General features: G+C 45.3%; 1 non-coding gene across 1 annotated transcript; it reads right to left on the minus strand.

The window, feature by feature from the left end:
• Positions 1-7,580: 7,580 nt before the first annotated feature.
• On the minus strand, positions 7,581-7,684 carry LOC121283682. Its single transcript, XR_005944330.1, has one exon. It is a non-coding gene; the product is annotated as a U6 spliceosomal RNA (small nuclear RNA).
• Positions 7,685-7,900: the final 216 nt, after the last annotated feature.

The following is a 7,900-nucleotide window of genomic DNA, read 5'->3' on the forward strand; positions in this document are numbered from 1 at the left end:
TCTATGCTAATTTTAAAAATTATATCACAGTCCTTCTGCCTGATTTCCATACCCATGTCGTCCCTCTCACTTGTGAACATGGACACGAAGTATTCAGTTAGAACCCTACCTATGTCTTCCGGCTCCACACACAAATTACCACTATGGTCCTTAATGGGCCCTATTCTTTCCCTAGTTATCCTCTAACTCTTAACATACTCGTAAAATAACTTTGGATTTTCCTTTGTTTTACCTGCCTATGTTTTTTCATGCCCACTTTTCCTCTCCTAATTTCCTTTTTAAGTTTCCTCCTACACATTCTATACACCTCTAGGGCTTTTGCTGTTTTGAGCCCTCGATATCTGCCATAAGCCTCCCTTTTTCTCTTTATCCAATCCTGTATATCCCTCAACATCCAGGATTCCCTGGATTTGTTGGTCCCACCCTTTATCTTTACTGGACTGTATTGGCCCTGTACTTTCCCTATTTCCTTCTTGAATGATTCCCACTGCTTTGATGCAGATTTACCTAAAAATAGCTGCTGCCAGTCCACTCTGGCCAAATGGGAGTCGATGTTTGCTGCCAACTTCACTGTTGCTACAGGCAGGGTCTATGTCCTCACCAGTCAACGCGAGGGCACACTCCTCAAAGTGAATGAGGGCTCTAATGTGGGCCACTCCACCCACCGTCTGGGACCTCTCCCTGCTGTTGTGAACCAGCTTCTCCTGCATGAAAACAGATGGAGAGAGTGTGAGCAGGACACATGGTACTGCGTGGAGTGTCTGCGGGTAGGCGGAGCCATGGACAGGATGAGGACGCGAGCTCCAGAGGACATGGGCCTGCTGGAGATGTGAGGGTGTTTGTGGGAGTTAGTGGTGTTGTCCCTTGAGGTGTGAGATCCTGTGGATGTGTGATGAGTTTGTGAGTCTGTGAGTTGAGAGCGATGAGAAGAGTGACTTACCCTGGCAGAACGGATAAGACCATTCAATCTCTTCCTGCACTGGATGGCTGTTCTCTTTTGCAGGGTGTTGGAGCTAACCACCGCTACCATCACCTCCCATGCTGGATTGGTGACCTTGCTTGCTGGCCTTCACTCAGAGTGGGGGTAAAGGACTTCATGGCGGGCCTCCACTGCGTCCAGTTGGCGCTCGAGGGAGGTGTCGCTAAATCTGGGGCAGCCTGTTTCCTCCCTTTAGCAGCTTCCTATCCCTTGAAGAATGTTAGCTCTTTGCAGGAGCTGTCTTTAAATATGGCGCCTGGTTTACTGAAGGCTTGAGGCAATGGCGGGGCTGGTGAATGAGATGCCGCCCAACAATGACCCACAGTGTTTCCCGGGAATGCGTGATTAATGAGGCGGGATTGGGACGATATGGAGTGAAAAGCTGCCATTGCGGCCAACAGGTAAAATGTCCTTTTTCCCGCCCGCTACTGCACTTAGTGTAAATCTGAGACGATTCCTCCCTTTGCATCTGATGGAGATGCCTGCCTTCCAACCTCCTGCATGACCAACTTTTAATGCTTCATGCCCCTATGAATGTGGCTTGGCATTAAGAGGACAGTGGCACTGACCCTGGCAATGTGCAGCAGATCATTCATCCTCTGGTGGCATGTGAGCCAGGTTCTCCTGTGGGCCTCACTGCCCCTGATCGGCGCTGTTACCTCCACCTAGACCACCTTGGTCTGGTGGGATGGCCTCCTGCTGCCATTCCTGGGAAAGAGGACATCCCTTCTTTCCTGGAGGAGAACCTGCAAAAAAGAATCACTGAAATGTGGGGCCACACACTGTCTGATTACAGACATCTGTCCACGGTGGGGCGGGGGTGGTGGGGTGTGGGGGGGTGGGTGGCGAGGAGGGGGGTCAACCTCCAAAGATGGTGCTCGGTGACAAAGGGAGTCGATCTTAGGTTGCAGATAAGGAATACCTGTCTGGGTGCCATACGGCGCCCTGACCTTCAAACCCTTGAGGTAGTGGGACCGACAATCAACTTCCTGCCTGCCCTGCTTCAAGATTCGCTGCTGTCATGACAGTGGATCACAGCCCCAAATTACTTACGGACATATTGAGCTTCTAAGTAAGATGTATTTTTTTTAAGAAGGACACACAAGCAAAAGTTGGCTTAGACTGTAAAGTAACCACTTGCTGGAAAATGCCTATGTGGATTAAACTTGTCCAACTAGTCCAGAGAGTGCGGGATGTCGTGCCTAAAAATTGTCAAGGCCTACTTCAGACAGAGACACTTCCAAAGAAGAGATGCAATGCAAAAATTGAACTGTAATCTCCTGTGGTTGCAGAGATAATAGAAACTGAATACCATCTCAGCAGACACCATCTCCTGTTGAGTTATATCCCAGACTGTGAACATGATCTGAGTTGAAAGAAAGTGGTTTCTGGGTGAAAGACATATTTGTTTTTCCCTTCCAGGACTACACAAGGGCTTACAAAGCCAATGGCAACCCTGGTTCTGTGTGCTACTCTGGTGTTCTGATCTGGTGCTAGAGTGTGCTGTGAAGGTCACAGCTGAAGAACATCAACCAAGCACCCCAATGCTTGCAGGTTAGAAAAGTCACAAGTCAGCAAAGCCACAGTCGAAAAAGAAACATGACAACCCTTTCAGCTAACCTGCAAACCTTGAATCTCCAAACCAACTGCTTAACTGTCCAAAATCAGCTCTTCCACAATCATCCAACTTAACGGCTGCAACATTTCATCATCTGCTCCTCATGAACAAGCCAAAGACTGATTTGTATACCTTTTTTAACTTCCATGTGTGGACCCACTTCTCATTTGTGCATGTGTGTTGCATTTTTATTTTCTTCTCTCGTGTTTAAGTAACTAATAAACTCACTCTTTCTCTGACTCAAGAAAGTCTGGTTACATCGGCTCCTTTTAAAACATTTGGGCTGGGAAAAGGTATCCACAAGGGAAAGGACCCTTTTTAAAATAATCTTGTTGCAACCAGCCAAAGGGGTCGAATAAAGAAAGGGGGGGCAGCTCATTCCTCCTCACCCAAGAGCATAACAATTTGGGTTTCTCGTCCGGGATCATAACAAATTGTGGGGCCTTGCCCAGGGACTGGTCGTAACACTGCCTGTGATGCCCTTGAATAGGTAATGAGCTGAGAGGTGCATTATTGCAGAAATTCATCTCACCTGCCAAGAAGTAGGTTCAATACTGAATTCCAGTCCCATCTCCATACTTAGAGTAATCGAGGCAATCCAACTTTGGGTAATTTACAAAGGCTCTATCTTCTATATCAAGCATGAAGTAGGTCTGTAACATATAATGAAAATAGTATTGCTCAGTGTTGCTCCTGCTCTGAGCTGTACCTGAAGTGCTTCTTGTACTGTCCCCGTGTACACTGTAAATGTGATCTAAGCATTGACTGGCACCAAAGTGTAAATCCAAGAGTGTTGAGTGAGTAAATGCTTTGCATTGTGAAGAGTAAATTGCTCCTTGTGTCAATATCTCTAACACGTGCTAACTCACTAACTCTCCTCTTTGCAAAGAGTGCAAGACATGATAAATATTATTTCACCTGAATAATCAAAGCGGGTTTCAGGATATTTATTCAATCTGTGAGGTTGATGAGGTGCTCATTGAATTGAGTTTGCAGCAGGATGTGCCATATGGTATTAGATAGCTTTGTATGCACAACTCCCATCACACAAATTCTCCAATCTAATCACAGACTCATAACATTTTACACCACATAATGGCGTTACTTGACCCATTGCGTCTGAGCCAGATTTTTGAAGGAACTCTCTGCTTAGTCCCACTATCCTGCTTTTACCCCATAGCCTTAAATTTTCATTTTTCAAATATTTATCCCCACCTCTCTTTATAAGATTGACATGGATTCTGCTACCCCCGCCCCCGCCCCTTAATCCCTGACAAGCCAATCCAATGGCAGTTGTGCTTTCAGCCGCCTAGGCCCCAAACTCCAGAATTCCCTTCATAAAGCTCTTCACATTTCCACCTCCTTCTCCTCCTCTAAGGTCTCCCTAAAACCCACATCTTTGACCAAGCTTTCAGTCACCCCTCCTAATATCTCTTTCTTTGGCTCAGCATCTATTCTTTCTGAACACTCCTGTGAAGGGATTGGGACATTTTCCTATGCTAACAGAGCTATATAAATGCAAAGTTGTTTAACACCATGCGAGTACTCGCATAAAACTGTGATGCTGTGAAGAGGGACTTTGGTCATGTCAGGAGAGTGGCAGACCGGATTGCTGAGTTCTCATGAGATCTTTACTTGAACAGGGATTGTGGTTAGTAGAAAACAAAAACAGAATTACCTGGAAAAACTCAGCAGGTCTGGCAGCAGCGACGGAGAAGAAAAGAGTTGACGTTTCGAGTCCTCATGACTCTTCGACAGAACTTGTGGTTAGTAGCATTGAAATGACAGAGCCTTGTAATACATAATGGAGTGTAGCAGAGCAAGGAGATACTAACCCGTGAGTGCTTAACAAACAATGTATATTTAGCTTAAGTACAAACTACCTTTTTGTCCCTAACGTATTGAAATGTGATGGTATTTGACTAAGTGATAAAATGGCCCTGTACATTGTAGCCCGTTTAACTGCCACAAAGTGACTTGGAAACTCAAACCTCAAACAAAAGGTACCTCAATGTTGATTGTATTACCTGGAAAAACTCAGCAGGTCTGGCAGCATCGGCGGAGAAGAAAAGAGTTGACGTTTCAAGTCCTCATGAGGACTCGAAATGTCAACTCTTTTCTTCTCCGCCGATGCTGCCAAACCTGCTGAGTTTTTCCAGGTAATTCTGTTTTTGTTTTGGATTTCCAGTATCTGCAGTTTTTTGTTTTTATCTCAATGCTGATTGTGTTGTTGAAGAAGTAAATCAAAGACGACGTTTTAAATGATAGGGAATAATTTTTTAGGCTGGCGTGCGGGCGCTCGCCCGACCCAATCAGAGGCGAGATCGCGCGAGGGTAACGACGGGTGAGTGTCTCGACGTCATCCCCCTTCACATGATATTTCGTTCGGCGGGCACACACAGAGGTCGGAAGTGCGCCCGTCGACAACTAAGATGCCAATTGGTGTTATTAAAGTTGCGGTTGTCTCCGATTTTTCATGGTCTGTCCAACCTCACAGCGGGCGGACAGACGGATTGGCCAGGCGGACTTTGGATTTTCCATGAAACCTCATCCAAGGGCGGGATGAGGCTTCCGTTATTAAATTTAAAAAAATTAAAATCTGGGGGCAGCATTTTTATCACGTTATGTGTTCGGGTGACTGTGATTGTGAAGTGTGGACATTTTGTTTTTCAGATTTTAAAAACTTTGGTCATTGGTTTTAAAGTCTTCAGCTCCCTGAGGCAGCTCTCTCCCTTCAGGCAGCTTTCATTCAGTGCTTGTCCGCGCCCCTGCTTACGTCTTTGATCGACTATCAAGGGTTGGGGGGGTGGGGGGGTAGGCAGGAAAGTGGAGTTAAGGCCACAATTATATCATCTAATCAGGCTCGAGGGGCTGAATGGCTTACTCCTGCTCCTATTTCTTGTCTCCTTAAGTAATCCACGGTAATCAGTGTGCATGAAGGGCCTGGAATTCTAATTGGTCTTTGAGTGGATCACATAACAGGGGACTGGGAAAGTTCCCTCAATTCTCCCCTGTGTTTCTGATCCAGCTTTTTTGCTAAAAACATAAGAAACTGGTGGAGGAGCAGTCCAGATAGCCCACCGAGTCATTCACTACGGTTATGGCTGATCCTCTGTCTCAGCTCCACTTTCCCACTTGCTCCTCAAATCCCTTGATTCTCTAAGAGACCAAAATCTGTCTATCACAGCTTTGAATATACTCAAAAATGGATTATCCACAACACACTTGGGGGGAGAAACTTCCAAATCTACAAGTGAACAAATTTCTCTTTATTTCACTCCTAAATGGTCGACCCTTTATCCTGAGATTGTGTCCCCATAATAGGGGGTGAAGGTCATGGGCAGATTTCCCATACATCCAGGGTGTGCATCAGGGGTCATCCTAGCTATACTTTTCTTCCTTCAAAGGCCTTAGCAGAATATCTTCAATGTTGTTTTTTCTAACGCTTGCTGTTTGAGAGCTGGCCTGAGGCTTTGGAAGGGTCTTAGACCCTGTTAGGTAATTGATTCCTTACGCGGCCAGAGATATGGCTATCATGAAACCGAAGATCCTATAATGCAACTTTTCTTTGGCTTTGAAAGGATCTTGGGAGCAGCCTAGGGAATGGTCAGGTGACACTCTGCTTCCTATAGGATGATTGAGGCATGTGACTTTAATTTCCCACTATGTGGGATGGACCACCTGCCCTTACTTGCTAATATCTCGAACAACCCCCAGCGATGTAAATTCTACCAGATGAAAGCCTTCCCCCAGGAGCTAATTGCAACTGGACAACCTGGAAGTACCTTAACAGACTTAGGACTGGTGTAGGTTGTTCAAAGGTGTCACTAAGCAAATGGGGATATACAACCAGCCCAACAACTTGTGAACGTGGAACTGAGCCACAGACTATGCAACATCTCCTGCAATGCCTGTCGCTAGAGGAACCCTGCACTGTTGCAGATCTTGCCGAATTCAACAACAAGGCGCAAAAATGTGTCCAGTTCTGGCTGGGCCATGTATAGATTGTCCGTGGACACGATAAGAAGATGACTTGCTAATAAGCCTGTCCCCTTAATTAATATCCACGCCATAATGAGATCTATGTTCTTTTCTGTTTCATTTGCAGTAATGGAATTTTGGCCCTGGCCATCCAATAAAGGCAGATGTTTCTTGTGAAATGGAGAGGGAGGAATCACACGAGGAAAAGATTGTCATTCAGCGCCTGCATTTGAAAATACTTTTGTATAGAGGCCAAAAGCTGTCCTGAGATTTGAAAGCACAATCCTAACTCACAATTGCAGATAATTGAGCTCCATCTAGGTCAAAGTGCAATGTCAGAGCTAGGAACTGTCAGAGGAAAACGGTCACTCCCTGGAGCCCTGCCAAGTTTAGTTCATTGGCCATCAGCCCATCCAGGAGGTGCTCCTCCCCCAGCTCAAAGTGCATAAATGCATTTGTAGATGTCATTGTACATCTGTGACAGGTATCACAAGATCCAGGCAGTGAAGAAAGACACTGACTCAGTGTGCACTGCAATGTGGCACTTTCTATTAACATCTTCTCCAGTGTCACATGTTCCCTTTCCACTAGTAACATTCAGTCACTGGAAACTCTTCAGCGTAAAACATATTCACTTTGGGTGATTCTGCCATCTGGGATTTTCAGTACTCGGTGTCATTCATTTTAATGGTTAAAAAACCACTGCCCTCCTACATTGCACTCGTTGTGATGGTCCCTCTCGGATCTACATTCACCTCTAGCGTACTCCAGGAGCAATTGGCATTGATATGCATAGTACTAAATCAGTGAACATATGTCATTTGTACATTCTATTGTATTGCCAAAGCATCACTGGACAATGTTATACTCCTAACAGCCTACAGTTGTGAAGGATGAAACCAGAGCCAATCTTTACTCAGTTTAAATTTATTCACAAAGTGAAACTTTATAAGTAGATACCTCCTGACTCAAACCTAACTCTGCAGTCTCTTTATAATTTTTTCTTATATGGAACGCTTCACGAATTTGCGTGTCATCCTTGCGCAGGGGCCATGCTAATCTTCTCTGTATTGTTCCAATTTTAGTATATGTGCTGCTGAAGTCTCTTTATATGTGCTCTATTTAACAACCCAATCAATCCCCTCCACCTGCAGATAGTTAACCACAATTGATATACAATTAACAGACATGCCACGTTGGTGCAAACAGCTTTTCTCTAAACCCAAGAGATCCCCACAGAAGCCCTGTTACCTTTTGCCTTGAAGGTGCTGTTCACTGCTGAGGTTGATATTCTGTTGGGAACAGTGAAGTTACAGCAGTTG

This window comes from Carcharodon carcharias, chromosome 10 (assembly GCF_017639515.1).
Source record: "Carcharodon carcharias isolate sCarCar2 chromosome 10, sCarCar2.pri, whole genome shotgun sequence".
Taxonomy (NCBI): Eukaryota; Metazoa; Chordata; class Chondrichthyes; order Lamniformes; family Lamnidae; genus Carcharodon; species Carcharodon carcharias.